The sequence below is a fragment of the Neofelis nebulosa genome, chromosome X (genome assembly GCF_028018385.1).
Source record: "Neofelis nebulosa isolate mNeoNeb1 chromosome X, mNeoNeb1.pri, whole genome shotgun sequence".
Classification (NCBI taxonomy): Eukaryota; Metazoa; Chordata; class Mammalia; order Carnivora; family Felidae; genus Neofelis; species Neofelis nebulosa.
Genome location: NC_080800.1, coordinates 96,035,331 through 96,053,927, shown reverse-complemented (window position 1 = coordinate 96,053,927; position 18,597 = coordinate 96,035,331). Strand labels below are relative to the sequence as shown.

At 45.1% G+C, this 18,597-nt stretch overlaps 1 non-coding gene across 1 annotated transcript; it reads left to right on the top strand.

Moving 5' to 3' along the window:
• The first annotated feature begins 13,660 nt into the window (after positions 1-13,660).
• TRNAK-UUU (transfer RNA lysine (anticodon UUU)) lies at positions 13,661-13,733 on the top strand. Its single transcript has one exon. It is a non-coding gene; the product is annotated as a tRNA-Lys (tRNA).
• Positions 13,734-18,597: the final 4,864 nt, after the last annotated feature.

Sequence of the window (18,597 nt, the reverse complement as noted above, 5' to 3'; positions counted from 1 at the left end):
TATGGGTTAGCATTCTGATGGATATTATCGAAATCGTGACTATCCTATACGAGATAGCCAGTGATATCCGATATATATTGCTTACTCGTATGCATTCCACTACCAGAGATGAAGTCCTATGAATCGTAGAGGCCACAGAGTCTTCTAAAATCTCAGTGATCATGAAAAGGACTCGGGGAAAATATCATACCCTCAGCTTCTATCAAATAAGACCTTAAGAAAGTCACTTATTCACAGTTTCCGAGAGTACGATGCTAGAATCAGGATATCTGAGGGGACAGGGACGGGGAAAGGAGAGAGAGGGGCATGAGGTAGAAAAAGAACGAAGAAAGAAAACTAGGAGAATCTAAAAGGCAAACCTCAAAATTCCATTTCCAGCTATGCTGACGTTAAGTGGTACCAGACTTGCCCTCCCAGTATAAACAGTTATAAAACTGAACAAAGTATAGGAAGCAATCGTTTTCAGGCACTGGACAAAGGGCAACACAGAACACAACACCTAAAGAATGGCAACAGGTGCACCCGCGTGGCTCGGCCGGTTAAGCACCTGATCCTGGATTTCAGCTCAGGTCACAATCTCACAGTTTGTGAGATTGAGCCCCGCTTCAGACTCTGTGCTGACAGTGTGGAGCCCACTTGGGACGCTTTCTCTCTCTCTCTGCTCCTCCCCGCTCACACGCTTGTAATCGAACGAACGAACGAACGAACAGCAACAGATAAGATGAGCACCGCGTTCACCCTAGGCTCTCTCTTAACATACAATTTCAACCTTAACACAGAGAGGTCCAGTCCAAGCAGACCATTACAAAGACAATAAAGAAAATTAAATAGAACACTATAAATTCTTTGATTAACCCAAAAAAAGGCAGGAAAGGGGGAACGGGCGAACAAAAAACACATGAAGCTAAAACACAACCAGCAAATGACAGAATTAAAACGAACTGTATCATTAAATACATTAAATATACATGGAAGGGAGAATCACTTATTCTCGAATGGAATAAAAAGGAGGTCGAAATATACACTGTCTGCAGGTGTTGCACTTTAAATATAAAGACACAAATAGACCGAAGCAAAACACTGCAAAAGAAGTGTCGACATTTATCAGACAAAGCAGATCATGAAGCAAGGATTAGCACGAGAGCGAAATAGGAACGTTGCAAGCAATAAACACTTCAAGGTAAATGCGTAATAATCCTGAATGTGTATGCTGCTAATAACAGATTTACAAAATACATGAAAAACAGGCAGAATTAAAAGGAGAAACTGAGATATCTACAGTAGCGCTTGGAGATTTTGCATGCCTTACTCAGTAACTGGCAAAAGTTGAAAAGAAACTACTACAACACAAAAAATCAGAACAATGGAAGAATAGGACCTAAATGATATTTATAGGACAAGACACTCAGGAACATCAGAAAACAACTTTAACTTCACATAGTATTTTCACCAAGATCGACCAAATGCTAACTGATAGAATATAGCTCATTAAAAGGTTATAAATTAAATTGTTAGAATTATAAACTGTTACAAATTAAAATCTTATAAAGCATATTATCTGATCCCAGGGGCACCTGGGTGGCTCAGGGGGTAAAGCATATTATCTGATACCAGCGGAATTCAGTTAGATGTTAATAAAATGTCTAGAAAATTTCCAAATGTTTGGAAATTAAATATCGCATCTAAAATAACCTACAGATCAAAGAAGAAGAAAAAATAAAAAATACTTCGGCTGAAAGATAATGAAAATAATATATTAGAGGAAAATGTGTAACATTAAATGCCTATATTAGTAGAAAAGGTTTAAAATCAATTATATATGTTTTTGCCTTAAGGATATAAAAAGTTAATTATCAATGAAATAAACGGGAGGGGAAATTTTAAGAAGGGAAGGAAATTTTTTAGGAAAAGTGCAAAATTAAATAGAAAGAAGAGTAGGTGCCTGGGTGGCTCAGTTGTTAAGCATCTGACATTGGCTCAGGTCATGGTCTCACAGTTCATGAGTTTGAGCCTCACATTGGGTGGGCTCGAGCCTTACTTCAGGTCAAACATGAGCCCTACTTTGGATGAACGTACCTCTCTCCCCCCGCCCCCCACTCTCTCTCTCTGCCCCTCTGGGATTCTCTCTCTGCTTCTCACCTGTGTGCTCACTTTCTCTCTCTCAAAAAAAAAAAAAAAAGAATAATCAGAGAGAAAAAGTTCTTTGAAGAACTTAAAAAAACTGATAACCCCCTAGTAAGACAACCAGAATACAAGAAACAAATTATATTACTATTAGAATTAAAAGACGGAATATCATCACAGATTCTACAGACATTAAAAGGGTATTATTGGGAAAAACTTTAGGCCGGTAACTTCATCATCTGGGATGAATGGTCAAATTGCTTGCAAAGCATTACGGAAACATAAGGGTGGGTATGATGCTAACTGAAATGAGCAGTCAGAAAAAGACAGATGCCATAGGATTTCACTCATGTGTGGAATTTAAGAAACAAAACAAAGAAGAGATAAAACACACACACACACACACAGACTCTTAACTATAGAGAACAGATGGTTACGAGGGGTCGGGGGTGGGTAAGTGGGTGAAGGGGATTAGAGTCCACTTACCTTTTTAAAAAATTTTTTTTTTAATGTTTATTTATTTCTGAGACAGAGACAGAGCGTAAGTGGGGGAGGGGCAGAGAGAGAGAGGGAGCCACAGAATCGGAAGCAGGCTCCGGGCTCGGAGCTGTCGGCACAGAGCCCGACGCGGGGCTCGAACTCACAAACCGTGAGATCATGCCCTGAGGCGAAGTCGTTCGCTCAAGGAACTGAGTCACCCAGGCGCCCCTAGAGTACCCTTATCTTGATTGCACTAATACAGGGAAGTGTTGAATCACTATATTGTACATCTGGCACTGGAATTAAAATTATAAAAAATTTCTTAACAAGACAGACACACAATAGAAAATTTCACTAAAATTATATGAAGTGACTATAATTAATAAAAACCTTCAAAAGTATCTAAACCCAGTTTCCCCGGCGAGTCGTGTTCAACAGTTAAGGAACAAATAACATCAATCTTGCATAAAGCTGTTCAGAAAAACAGAGGAAGAGAGAACACATCGCAAAGCACTTTGTGAGGTCAACATTACCCTAATCCTAAAACCTGACAAAAACATTACAAGAAAACTACAGAACAGCACCTCTCATGAAAATAAATGTAAAAGTTCTTAGCATTAGCAAGTAGAGTCCAGCAAATAAAAATGTTTCGTGCATCAAGACAAGTGCAGTTTATCCCGAGAATGCATCATTTGTTTAATCGTTGATTATCAATTTATGTATATACCACATAAAGTAAAAACATGAAAAGAAAACCTATGATTCTCTCAAGTGCAGAAAAAAGCATTTGCCAGAATTTGGCACTCGTTCGTGTTTTTTGCTTTTAAAAAAAAAAAATCAGCAAGATGTTAAAACAATGTAAATTCCTTTAAAAAAGTAACAAGGGAAATTCCTCAAGTGGACAAAGATGAAAGAAAAATGAGCGAACGGCATCCATCGTATTTCATGGTGAAATGTCAAACACTTTTGCCTTTAGATTGAGACTAAGGTGAGGATATCTACTTTCACCATTCGTGTTCAGCACTGTACTGAATATACTAACTAGTGCAATAAGGCGAGATAAATAAAAAAACAAATGTAAAATTTAAGTCTGCCTTTCCTCACGGGTGAGATGCTTGTTTAATTAGAAAATCTTGGGGCGCCTGGGTGGCTCAGTCGGTTAAGCGTCCGACTTCGGCTCAGGTCATGATCTCGCGGTCCGTGAGTTCGAGCCCCGCGTCGGGCTCTGGGCTGACGGCTCAGAGCCTGGAGCCTGCTTCCGATTCTGTGTCTCCCTCTCTCTCTGCCCCTCCCCCATTCATGCTCTGTCTCAAAAATCAATAAATATTAAAAAAATTTTTTTTAAGATGTATTTATTTGGGGGGGGTGGCGGCGCAGAGAGAGAGGGAGAGAGAGCAAAGCCCAAGCAGACTCTGCACGGTCAGCGTGAGCCTGGTGTGGGACTCGAACCCACAAACTGTGACACCATGACCTGAGGTGAAGTCCAACACTCAACTGACCGAGCCACCCAGGTGCCCCTCAACTAACTTTCTTTAAAGGCACTAAAGGTACTCACTGGGAAAAGGACAGAATTTTCAAAACAGAGCTAAAATAGCTGAATATACATACGGGGAAGAAAGGTACCTCAATTCTTACCAGGCAACAAAAACAAAATAAAAGACTCCGAATAGATCATGGTCTTAAATGGGAAAGCTACAATCATAAAACGTCTAGAAGATAACAGAGGAGAAAATCCTTTCCATCTTCTAGGAGGCAGATTTTTTTAGATAGCACCAAAAAAGAATGAATCACAAAGAAAATTGAAAAACCCGGGCTTCATGAAAATTAAAACCTATTGTTCTTTGAATAACATCCTTAGGAAAATAAACAACGAAGCCTCAGACTGGAAGACGATATTCACATTATTTACACATGACACAAGACTTGCATACAGAATACATAAAAATTCTTCCACATAAATAAGACAGCAAACCAATTCAACCTGGGCAAAATGCTTGAAGGCTTTACACAAGACTATACATGAATGGGGAAAAAAATGAAAAAGATGTCCAATACCATTAATCGTAAAAGAAATGCATACTAAAGACTCATTAAGATATCAATTAGTCTAATTCATAAAATAAAAATAAAACCTGACAACCCAGTTATTGGAGGCTATGTGTAAAACCGGAACTCTCATATACTGGAGACAGGGATGGAAAATTGTATGATACTGTTAACGATTGGCATTTCTTTTCTTTTTAAAAAAATTTTTTTAACGTTTATTTATTACTGAGAGACAGAGCATGAGCATGAGCATGGCCGGTGGGGGGGGGGGTGGGGGGAAGAGAGAGGGGGAGACACAGAATCCGAAGCAGGCTCCAGGCCCTGAGCGGTCAGCACAGAGCCCGACGTGGGGCTCGAACTCACGGACCGCGAGATCATGACCTGAGCCGAAGACGGACACTTAACTGACTGAGTGACCCAGGCGCCCCAATTGGCATTTCTTTTCGAACATACATTCCTCATATGACCTAAAATGTTCACACCTAGACATTTTTAACAAACGTTTAATTTGGTATCATGCGAAGCGAAATACGTCAGTCAGAGACAGATACAGGATTTCACTCATATGTGGAATTTGAGAAACACAACAGATGAATGTAGGGGAAGGGAAGGAAAAATAAGATAAAAACACAGAGGGAGGCAAACCAGAAGAGACTCTTAAATACAGAGAACAAACTGAGGTTGCTGGTGGGGGTGGGGGTGGGGCGTGGGTTAAATGGGTGACGGGCATTAAGCAGGACACTTGTTGGGATGAGCACTGGGTGTTATATGTAAGTGATGAATCACTGGGTTCTACTCTCGAAGCCAAGCCTACACTGTATGTTAACTCACTTGAATTTAGATTAAAAAAAAAAAAAGAAGGAAAAACATTTATTTCGTGAAGTTTTAGGTTCACAGCAAAACTAAGGGTAACAGAGAGGTTACATATATCCCCGGCCTCTACACATGCATAGCCTTCCCCAGTATCAACATTCTAAGTGTATTTGTTACAACGGATAAACCTACATTAGCACATCAGAGTTACCCCAAGTCTATGCTTTGCTCTTGGTGTTGCATGTTTTATGGCTTTGGACAAATATATCATGACACGTATCCACTGCTGTAGTGTTCTACAGGGTATTTTCACTGCCCTCAAAATACTCTGTGCTCCAACTACTCATGCCTCCCCCACACCCCACCCCTGGCAACCGCCCATCATTTTACAGCGTACATAGTTTTGACTTTTCCAGATCATACACCTCGAACCATGGAGTATGTAGTCTTTTCAGATTGGCTTCTTTCACTTAGCAATAGGCATTTAAGGTTCCCCTGTGTTTGTTCATGGCTTGAAGGCTCATTTCTTTTTAGAGCTGAATCACAGTCCGTCGTCTGAAGGTAATTTATCCATTCATCTACTGAAGAACATCTTGGTTACTTCCAGTTTTTGGTCGTGATACGTAAAGCTGCTATAAACCTCCACGCACAGGGTTTTGCATGTACACACGTTCTCAGCTCCTTTGGGTAAATACCAAGGAGCGTTCTTGTTGGATCAAATGGTTCAGAGTAGGCTTAGTTTTGTACAAAACTGCCAGTCTTCCCAAGTGGCTCCGTTAAGCCTGGGATTTTCCTCCTACTTAGGGGTCACCTGCCATGCTGGCAGTTTGGTCCCCAACCAAGTGACCGTCCCTTCTACTCTTCTCAGCGTGGCCTCCTTTATGGCGTTAGCTGTGGAAGATTGGTTTCGCCAGTCTTCAGGTACATCACTCGTCGCCACTCTAACCCCCCGTTAGAATGGCCGTTAGCAAAAAGAGACAAGTGTTGTCGAGGGTATGGAGGAAGGGACCCTGTGCCTGGTCGGCAGAAATGTAAATGGCTACAATCACTGTGGAAAACAGGATGAAGCGTCTTCAGAAAAGTAAAAAGAGGGCTACCACAGGGTCCAGTAATCACACCTCTCGGTACCTATCCGAAGGAAATGAAAACGCTATCCAGAAGAGTTATCCGCACCTCCACATTCATTGCAACATTATTCACAATAGCGAAGGCATGGAAACGACCTACGTGTCCATCAACAGATGAACTGATAAAGAAGATATGGTGGATATAGGCACAATGGAATATCACTCAGCCATAAAAAGAAGGAAATGCTGCCTTTTGCTACAACGCGGATGGACCACAAGAGCATTAGAAGTGGCAGAAAAAGATAACTGTTGTATGTCCTCCTTTACACACAGAATCTACAGCAGCCAAACTCATAGAAACAGTGTAGAATGACGGTTACCAGGGGCTAGGGGTAGAGAAAACGAGGAGATTATTGCTCAAAGGGGACACATTTGCACCTCTGAGTTAAGTTCTTTTTATTTATTTAATTTTTTGTTTGAGAGAGAGAGTGCGTGAGAGTGAGTGGGGGAGAGGGGCAGAGGGAGAGAGAGAATCTTAGGCTCCATGCCCGACGTGGACCTCGACTAGGGGCTCGATCCCACGACCCTGAGATCCTGACCTGAGCCACCCAGGTGCCCCGGAGGTGAAGGAGCTCTAGGGCCTGGAATGTAAAGCATGGCGACTGTAATTAACAAGGCTTGAAAGTTGTTAAGAGAATAAATCTGAAATATTATCACCCCCCCCCCATCCTCACCCCAACCACAACACATAGAGCGGTAATTGTGACAGGGGATGAAAGCATTAACCAACCTTATTGTGGCAATCACTTTGCCATCTATCCAACTATCACAGTTTATGCCTTAAACTCACATACATGACAATAATATCTCAATAAACCTGGTAGAAGAAAAAAACGCAAGTGTTCAATAGCATTAGCCATAAGGAAAATGGAAATTAAAACTACGACCTGACTGTACTTCATACCTACTAGAACGGCTGAAACGTAAACTAGGTCTCTAATAGCAAATGCTGGCAAGGTTGTTGGGCAACCAGAACCCTCTCGTACATCACTGCAGGGAACGGAAAATGATACGATTACACCGAACAACTGTTTGGCGGTTTCTCATAAAGTTAAGCACAGACCCTCCCACGTTTTAGGGATTCACCCAACAGGAATGAAAACGTTCCTCCACCAAAATACTTGTGCAAGACTGTTCAGGGCCACTTGAGTGAAAACAGTCAAAAGTGGAAACAACCCGACTGTGAACAGAAATATGGACAGATTATGGCATATTCCTACAATGGGATAGTACAGAGAAAGGAAAAATGTTTACCTACAAAACATGGATACATTGCAGCAGTATTTTGCTGAGGGACCGATCCTTTCAAAAGAGTACAGCCTGGGGGGGTACCTGGGTGGCTCAGTCGGTCGAGCGTCCGACTTCGGCTCAGGTCATGATCTCACGCTCCGTGAGTTCGAGCCCCGCGTCGGGCTCTGGGCCGACAGCTCGGAGCCTGGAGCCCGCTTCGGGTTCTGGGTCTCCCCCTCTCTCTGCCCCTCCCCTGCTCATGCTCTGTCTCGGTCTCAAAAATAAATTTAAAAAAATTAAAAAACAAAAACAAAAACAAGAGTACAGACTGTATGATCGCATTTATATGAGATGTTAAAACAAAAAAAAAAAAGAAAAGAAAATCAAATTTATGGTGAGAGAAATCAGAGTTTGAGGGAGGGCGATCACACAGGTTATCAAATTTGTCAAAATTAATTGAGGCACAAACTTAAAATCAGTGCACTTTATTGTATGGAAATTATACCTCACTAAACAAAAAAACAGGAAACCTCATGTACTTTACCATTCTGTCAGACACCAGCAGCATATACTCTTGGGGTTCAGGGTTTTGTAATTCGATTTGCACATGAGAAGCACCTGGGATTTTGTACACATCCAATCCTCTGACTCATTACCAAATATCGAGAACCCCTGATCCGCTATAGAAACCATTCCTATATTGACTGGGAAGTTGCTACTATAGTCCTTCGATTTTAAATTATTTTTAGTGTTTTCATTTCTTTTGAGAGAGAGAGAGAGAGAGAAAGAAAGAGAGGAGGGGAGGGGCAGAAAGAGAGGGAAGGAGAGAATCCCAAGCAGGCTCCGAACGTCAGCACAGAGCCCGATGGGGGGGGGGGGGGGTTCGAACTCACGAATGGTGAGGTCATGACCCGAGCCGAAACCAAGAGTCAGACGCTTAACCTACTGAGCCACCCAGGCGCCCCAGTAAGGAGCTGAATTTTCACAGCACCTTCTAGTACAGAAATCCATCCCTGTCCCCAGATGAACCAGGCCATGCTTGCTCAGAATTATGAATTGCTCATACATGGGCCACAATATTAACAATTATGCCAGAAATTCTAGAAACAGATTTCACCTACCATGAAAGTGTCAAAAGAGGACTTCCGTTTATGATTTTATTTTCCTTCTAATTGCACATGGTGGGTAAGGAACCCACAGAAACCAAAAATCCCTGCTACGGAATTACCAATGGTTCCGTTAATCTAGCCCCCTCCTCAGATCCTGTATACAAGTTTGTAGCACACCTTTCATTAGGCTTGTTCCTCTGAAGACACAATGGAATGTTCTACAAGGATATATGGTCCAGGGCTAGACATTACCAACAGAATCTTAAATGGAGAGAAATTTTCTTTAACATTTATTTCTTTTAATTTTTTAATGTTTATTTTTGATAGGACACAAAGTGGAGAGGAAGACACAGAATCCGAAGCAGGCTCCCGGCTCCCAGCTATCAGCACAAAGCCCGACGCGGGGCTCGAACCCACAGACCGAGAGATCATGGCCTGAGCTGACAATAAGAGTCAGACCCTTATTTGACTGAGCCACCCAGGCGCCCCATGGAGAGAAATTTTTAAAAAAACAGAAGGGTGGGGGTGGGGGTGGGGGGGGTGGGGGGTGGCGCCTGGGTGGCTCATTCGGTTAAGCGTCCAACTTGGGCTCAGGTCACCGTCTCACAGTTCGTGGGTTCGAGCCCTGCTTCGGCCTCTGTGCTGACAGCCCAGAGCCTGCTTCGGATTCTGTGTCTCCCTCTCTCTGTGCCCCGCCCCCGCTCACACTCTTTCTCTCAAGAAATAAACATGCAAAAAAAATTTTTTTTACCCAGAACCGGTCCCAGAGAACAGGAAAAAGACCACCACTGGAAGAGGAAATAGAAGCAAAAGGAAATTAGCACGGAAGGCAATAAGAAACCATCAATGCCCTTCTCCACTTTAAGAAGGACAGCCCTAGGGACGATATTCAGAACTCACTTCTAATCCAACTGCACTGTTAAAAGCCGTACAATGTAAATAAGGAGCAGAGGGGAAGGAATCGCTGACGAATCCTCTGGTAACCCAAATCCCAGATTAATTCAATCGGCTTTTGGAAATTTCCTTTTCCCCTCCAAGCGGCCACACCTTTTATGAAGGGAGGGGCAAGGATTACAGAACCTTGGCTGTTGGGATTCGGCTTCAACTCCAACTGTGTACCACCTGGCAGGTTGTGAATGCACTTGCACGAGAGTGGTCCGTTCTGCGGGTCCCGGGCGCAGAGAGGCAGAACCGTGGGCTTTGCTTGGATAGCACATCCCGGAGGGGTTAAATAGAAGGTGAACGAACCCGACGCTGACTCCGGTTCAATAGACCCGGCCCCCATCATTCTTTGCATCTGGACACCTTAAAATGTCTCGACGCGAACGCTGCAGCCCTGTCCTCGGTTCCGGGTTAAAGCAGTGCCCCATGTATACCTTCCGCCTTCACTTCCCCCTTCCAGGAACGATCGGCCGTTTGAAGAGAAGTGACAGCGCATTTTCATGGGAGATCAAGATTTCAGGCAATGCGTTTGGGGGGTGGATTTAGGGTGGCTGTCTCCTTCTGTGAATTGAATTCTCAGACGTGCACTTAAGCTTGGGATACCGAGCGGTCTGGTGGTGAACGTGTAACTTGAGGGAAGAACCATGTGTGCAGACAAATGGCACAGAGCGACTCAAAAAAAAAAAAAAAAAACCCAAAAACCAAAAAACGACATTGTTTGGAAATTCTAGGGGCCCGGGTGCTTACATTTGTAGGTTCTAGTCAGAAGCTTCCCATGGAAAGACCAGACTCGTTCGCGGTCAGATGATGAACAGCTGCGCCCTTTAAGTCACCTAAAGTGAGTTTTTGCCTGGAGAGGGTAGCAAGCTAATTGACTTCTCTGCTGGTGGTGTTACTCAAAAGAGAAAACAGGCTGGTCTAGGAGCAAATCTGCCTCGCGCATCTATGTATATATTCTAGATGAAGTCCCACACAAGTCAACAATATTCCATATCAAGTCAAAAAGCCAACACAGGTCAACAATAACGCAAACGCTCCCGGAAGCTGAGCAAAGGCATCGGAAAAGCCACAAAAGGTTACGTCCCCGTGGCCGATAGGCACACGTGAAAACACTCACATCGTCATGACGCATCGTTATGGTCGCCCACCCCCAAAGAAACTCCACAAGGGTCGCCACGTCTAAAGGGCTCTCGACGAGACACACAGAGGGCTAGGGGTAACTCTGAAGGGCGACACTGTGGGGACCCGGGAAGAAATTCCTCGCTAGCACAGGGGTGGCTGGTGGGGGAGATCCTGGCCAGCGAGCACGCCACGGTTCAGGCAGAGAGCTCTCTCACCTGGCAAGCAGGCTGGGGAGGAAATCGTGGCCTGAAGGGACCCACGCGAACTGGTGTACCCGGTAGGGCCGGGGGAAACGCTCGGCTGGTATTCTGCCGAGGCCAGGGTGGGCCCTCTGTGGATAGGCGCCCAGGAAGCGCTGCGGGGGCTGGGAAACCTTCTAGCACATCACACGGCCGAGGGAAGAAGTTTTCGGACGGGTGTGGCACTCACCCTGTGCTGGTCTATGCGATCCCACCGGGCTGAGATGAACAGGACCCATCGGATCAGGAGTGTGGTTACGTACGCAGATCCGACGTGCCACTCGGATCCCACTTCGGTGAAAGGCCTGTTGCCCCAGCTGCTGGGCGTGCTGTTTGAAGACAGCCTTTAGCTGCAGCTGGCCTAAAGCTAGCGGCCTCAGCCCAGGCCACACCCCTTCCCAGGTGGCCCAAGTCCAAGGTAGGATCGATTCATGGAGCATATACGAGCCCAGCTGACCTGGCCAAATTTGCAACAATTATTAAGGCTTATTCTTGCTCTCGAGCTGCTCGTGGGATCTTCCTTGGGGGCGCATCATACCTCGACTCCTCCCTGTGCCCAGCCCTGCTTCCTTCCTTCCCCTTCCACAAGTGTTACTGCTAATAACACTTTCTAGTGAATAGCCTACCCACTAAGCTCAACCGGGTCCTGAGGAACGCTTCCCAAGGGAGCCACGCTAAGACAAGGATTGAATAAGCAAATGGCGAGGATAGAAACGATCAAAAATGTCCTAGACGTGAGCCATCCGTTAGGCCTGAAAATGGTCCTGTTAAGTAAACGATGGAATACGCAAGTATGGAACTCAGAGAAGAGGCACAGAATGGAGACGGAAATTTGGAAATTCAAAATGTGTGGAGTCCCTTCCCCCCACCAAAGGAATGATGAGTGACCCCTGGGAAGCCCGCAAAGGGGATCTCACCTCAACAAGCACCCAGACAGGAAATGACCTGAAATTTCCCTCCCTACCCAAAGACACCAGGTCAGCACCAGCAAGAAAGATCCAGATCCTGCCACACTAAGCTATGGACGTGAATGCCCCTCTTCGTCTGCCACGGACAGGGAGCATCCCACCACACGGAGCACCTGCTCAGGAAGCTGTCTGTATCCCGGGGGGCCAGACGTAGCTCCCCCAACTAGAGGCACCAGCTGGCTCAGCTTGGAACAGCTCGTTCCGTGCCCGCAAAATACCACCAGCCAAAACCAGTGAGAACTTGGGGCCCCTGGGTGGCTCAGTTAGTTAAACGTGCGACTCTTGGTTGTGGCTCAGGTCAGGATCTCAGGGTTTCGTGAGTTCAAGCCCCGCGTCGGGCTCTGTGGTGACAGCTCGGAGCCCGGAGCCTGCTTCGGCTTCTGTGTCTCCCTCTCTCTCTCTGCCCCTCCCCCACTCGTGCACGTGCGCTCTCTCTCTCTGTCTCTCAAAATAAATAAACCTAAAAATTTATTTTAAATAAATAGATCAACAGAACACATAAATAAACATGGAGCTCAGATAGAAAGTGCAAGGTGGAGACAGAGGTGGTTTATAAATGGGGGTTAACACCAGTGACTTGATGAGATCACCTAGAAAAGTAGTATTTGCACAGCTTGCAGGAACAATACCTTTGAAAAAGTAAGAAGACTGGGATCTGGGGGACGTCTGGGTGGCTCAGCCGATTAAGCACCCAACTCTTATTTTCGGCTCAGGTCGTGACCTCATGGTTCTCGAGATCAAGGCCCGCATGGGACACTGTCCACGAGGAGCCTGCTTGGGATTCTCTCCCCTGTCTCTCTGCCCCTCCCCCCGTTCACGCCCACTCTTTCTCTTTCAAAATAAGTCCATAAACATTACAAAAAAAAAAGAAGAAGAAGAAGAAGGCTGGGATCTAGAACCCTCCTGGAGAAGTTTGTCCTTTATGTGGAGGAAGACCATTCTTCATTCTAAAAAATACTGATGTGGATTGGAGGGGAAGCTTTGGCAGTGGGAGAATGAGGGCATGCCATCTGGTAGTTTCTATATTCTAAAGTCCATCAGAGGTGATGACTTTGGCGTCAGAGAGGTCTTTGTTAAATCCCGATTCGCCCACTCCCTGGCTACGTGACTTGCGTGACCTGGACCCTGGGACCTCTGTGACCTTGTCCCCTACCTCTCTTGCCTGCCTTCCCCCACTCCAGCCACACTGACCCAAAAGGCAAACTCACCCACGTACTCCTGCCTCAGATCTTCAAACCTTCTGTTCTTTTCTCTTGGGAAGCTCTTTGAACAGATAGACGTATGGCTTGTGTTCTGACAACAAAGGGCTACAGACTTGCTCAGATTAAGACTGCTATTTGATGCCGATATTCTGCAAGCAAGAATGGGAGTGGGCAGAATGGCCCAATCTATAGGTGGACAGCAATTACACTTTCAGTTCTTTGGTGCCTCGAAGTTACAAATATGTCCTAAAATGGGGCGCCGGGCTGGCTCAGTCGGTAGAGCGTGCGACCTTTGATCTCAGGGTCGTGAGTTCAAGCCCCACGTTGGGCAGAGAGCTCGCTTCAACAACGACCACAACAACAAATATGTCATAAAATACAGAACACATCTACAGACCTAGGCTAGTCACCTGAGCAAGCTCTCCGAGGTTTCTCTGCGAAAACCGTCTTCCTCTATGGTGAGTGGTCCTTTATTCCAATAATTGCTTTTTGTCTCTTTCTTGTGACGTGGGTAGCTTGGGACAAAGGGGAACTTTGGGTGGAGGGATCTTGTGGTGCTGAGAGTGACCTGAGATGGCAGATTCTTCTGGCACATTCATCCCCCTTCATCTCCTTAGGGACTCCGCAAAAATGCCACTTTATCGGAGGTCTCCCCTAATTCCCCTTTCTAAAAACAGCTCCTCCTCTCTATCCCCCTTACACGATCTTTTTTTTTTTTTTTTGTATTTTTTTTTTCCTTAGCACTGATCATCACCTGCAAATATCCATTTCTTTGGTTGGTGATCCACATTCCTCCGCTAGAACATAGGCGCTGCAAGAGAAGCCATTTTGTTTAGTTCATTGTTTTCTTCCCCAGCACCTAGAGCAGTGCCTAGCACACGGTCGGTGCTCGGTTCATATTTGCTGAATGTATGAATGTATGAAGGAGTGAAGGAATCCTAAGTCACAGCTCGCTCTTTCATGAAATGAAGTTAATAGCATCTACCCATATGACATGTCTGAAGAACTAAATAAAAAAAAAAATCCAGGTACAAGGCCTACCGCTGTATCGGGTACACACAAGCATGTATGTATATATATAAGTATATATATGTATATATATACATATGTGTATATATATGGGTATATATACACATATGTATATGTGTGTGTGTATATACACGTTTGTATATGTGTGTGCGTATATATACGTATGTATATATATGTGTGTGTGTATACACGTATGTATATATGTGTGTGTATAGACACGTTTGTATATGTGTGTGTATATACATGTATGTATATATGTGTGTGTGTATATATACGTATGTATATATGTGTGTGTATATATACGTATGTATATACGTGTGTGTGTATACATGTATGTATATACATGTATGTACACACATGTATATACACGCATATATACATACGTGCACATATATACATACGTATATATACATATACATACTTATATCTATATCTATATCTATATCTATATCTATATCTATATCTATATCTATATACACAAGTGCCACCAGGGCATTGGAATCAGACATGAAATCGCTTTCCCTGGGGAGCACCTGGTGGGTCAGTTAGTTGAGCGTCCAATTCTGGATTTTGGTTCAGTCATGATCCCAGGGTTGTGGGATCGAGCCCTGAGTCGGGCTCAATGCTGAGCATGGAACCTGCTCAAGAGTCTCCCTCTGCCCCTCCCCCTCACTCGTGCGTGCGCGCTCTCTCTCTCTTAAAAAAAACAAAAGAATGTCTTTCTCTGGGTCACCAGGCTATGGTGTCTGAACCATCAGTCACGCTGCAGAAAGCCCAATCCATCAAAGGAGGCTTTCAGAGCACACCTAGATTGCTGAATACGGCACAGTCATTTTGGGGCACTTTACTGATTCTGATGGGCCAAGTAATGACTGATGAAGTGCTATCTGTTATTGTTTGAGTGAATGTAGGTCAACACTTCACGTCCACGCTCCGCTCTCCCTGGCACATTTGCTGTTGGGTGCATCGGACTCAAACATGTTTTTGTACGTCCTGAGACCACGTCTGACTTCATAATGGCAACGCAGTAGGAGTCAAGGAGACTTACAGCATTCAGTAGGTCACCGCCTGATTCCTAGACCCCACCCCCTGACCCCCCCAAAAAGAGTCAAGTATACCAGCGCGCTTTACTTCTTTTTCATAAAGTATTTGTGTGTTTTTTTAAGTTTGTTTATTTTGAGAGAGAGAGAGAGAGAGAGAGAGAGAGAGACACCACAAGCGGGGGAGGGGCAGAGAGAGAGGGAGAGACAGAATCGCCAGCAGGTTCCGTGCTGCCAGCTGGGGAGCCTGACATGGGGCTCGAACCCATGAACTGTGAGATCGTGACCTGAGCGAAGTCGGGCGCTTAACTGACTGAGCCTCCCCGATGCCCCTACGTCTTTTTTCTTTTCATGTGCCCATACTTTAGCTCAAGTTGTCCTTAAACCTAATTATACTTCATAAATGTGGAGTTTGCTTAAAAGTTGGACTCCAGAGCCCATTCTGTACTTAGTTCAATCTGAGACTGATTTTGAATATTCTCCCCAAATAATTTCTTTTAAGTTTATTTATTTATTTATTTATTTATTTTCAGAGAGAGAGAGAGAGAGAGAGAGAGAGAGAGAGAGAGAGCACAGCTGGGCAGGGGGCAGAGAGAGAGGGAGGAGAGAGAGAATCCCAAGCAGGCTCCACACTGTCCACGCAGAGCCAGATGCAGGGCTGGAAGTCGCGAACTATGAGATCATGACCTGAGCCGAAATCAAGAGTCGGACGCTTGACCGACTGGGCCACCCAGGCGCCCCTCTCCCCAAATAAATTTTTACCAAACTCTTCAGGTGATTCGGATGATAACTCAAGTATCAGAAACATTAAACTGTTATAGTGCGATGGTGTCTCTTTCTAGAATATTTTTCCATCTCTGTATTTTGAAGTCTTGCTCAGACCTCAAGGAACAGTTCAAATTCAACATGGTGCCTTTCTTGATGGGAAATCTCCCATGGTGACAGAAACGAGGGGCATCATTCGCAAGGTACAGGAGGGCACTGGTATATGACATCCAGGACAAGGGTGGAGGACGTGCTCATATTTCCCACTAGACTTTGTGCGCTTGGGTCAGAACAAAAGTAACCCACAACAGGCCTGTGATTCCAACCACCTAGCAACCTTATTTTGGGGGAAGATTGGAAGCCACTTCATAAATTGGAACTCATGTTTAAAAGGAGTAAATAGAGAGGGGCGCCTGGGTGGCTCAGTCGTTTGGGTGTCTGACTTTGGCTCAGGTCATGATCTCGCGGTCTGTGAGTTCGAGCCCCACGTCGGGCTCTGGGCTGACAGCTCAGAGCCTGGAGCCTGCTTCGGATTCTGTGTCTCCCTCTCTCTCTGACCCTCCCCCATTCATGCTCTGTCTCTCTCTGTCTGAAAACTAAATAAACATTAATTTTTTTTTTTTAAAAAAGGAGTAAATAGCGGCAAATAGACTGCTACATGAGTGCAATAAATGTTGGGGTGGGGGCTAAAACACTGAAGGGGACTTACCTATGGTTGCATAACAGGAGCGCAGAAAGATGTCGGGACGGAGGGGAGATAAAGACTGTCTTCCCATTATCTTAGGCCAGTGTTTTCCAACGTGTAGTCCCTGGATCACCTGCATGAGCACCATGGTTAAGTCCCAGATCTACTAAATTAGATCCTTTGGGAGTGAGACCTAAGAACCTGTAGCTTAAGAAATTTCCAGGTGTTGGGGCACCTGGGTGGCTCAGTCCGTTAAGCGCCCGACTTCGCTCAGGTCACGATCTCACAGTTCATGGGTTCGAGCCCCGCGTCGGGCTCCGGGCTGACAGCTCGGAGCCTGGAACCTGCTTCGGATTCTGTGTCTCCCTCTCTCTCTGCCTCTCCCCCACTCATGCTCTGTCTCTCTCTGTCTCAGAAATAAACCTTAAAAAAAACATTTAAAGAGTCAGATGCTCAACTGAGTGAGCCACCCAGGCGCCCCTATACAGCATTCTTCAATTCATAAATACCTCTTACCATCCATGCTTGGTTATTGCCCGGCCCTACGACCCACCTGTTAGAAGCAAGAGAGACAAATTCCAAATAAGTGACCTCATGCAAAAGACTCCTTTGAATGCATGAAGCATTTGTGGGTGAGTGGGGCTCCAGGAAACAGAACAGCTATATCCACTGATTCTGAAGCCTCACTGACTTCAGCGTGTATCACAAATTATTTTGTTCGCCATGGACAATAATGAAGGACCTGGCACAGAGAAGGAATGAAAGCTATGTGGGAGAGCCACGTCAAATCTAGGGCACCCAGTTAAATTTGAATTTCTGATAAACAGCAAATAGATTTTAGCATAAGTATGCCCCATGCAATATGTGGGACATACTTACAATTTGTTGTTTACTGGGGCTCCTGGGTGGCTCCGTCAGTTGGGCGTCTGACTCTTGATTTCAGGTAGGGTCGTGGTCTCGTGGTTCGTGGGTTCGAGCCCCACGTTGGGGCTCCAAGCTGACAGTGCGGGGCCTGCTTGGAAATCTCTCCTCCCTGTCTCTGCCCCTCCCATGCTCTCTCTCTCTCTCTAATAAACTTAAAAAAAAAGTTGTTTATTTGCGAAACCTGGAAAACCTAGTTGAATGAGAAAATGAAAGAAGACGTGTCTCCACTTTGTCCCCACACTAACTTCATCTTCAGCAAGAAATAGCATGGATTAAGAGAAAGGTCTAGAGTGCAGAAAGATGAAGAGCTTTACTGAGCGAATGACCTTGGGAGAGTCCTTTCTCTCCCTTGGCCACAGCTTCCCCCTCCGTGAGATGAGAGAATTAAACCAGATGATTTCTCAGCACGCTTCCTGCTCTCAGGGTCTGGTGTTTTATCACCTTTGGGAAGGGGGTCCATTTATACCCTGCTCCCTGGGGACGTTTGCGAGTCGATGTATTCGATAGCTGATCTCCAAGTGGAGACCGTCTCCGTACAGTATTTGGCAAGATGCATCGTTTTGTCAATAACTCTCATTGCGATCGGTAAGAAACCACTGTAAACACCACCCATCGCCCCTGAAACTACGAGCCCGGAAGACATATTGGGTTCATCATGATCTCAGGGCATATATGATCCGAGAGAGAACTTAAGAAAGGCTTTTCCCTCTGGCCTCCTTTGTTGCCCTACTCCTGTAAAACAATTGCCTTGA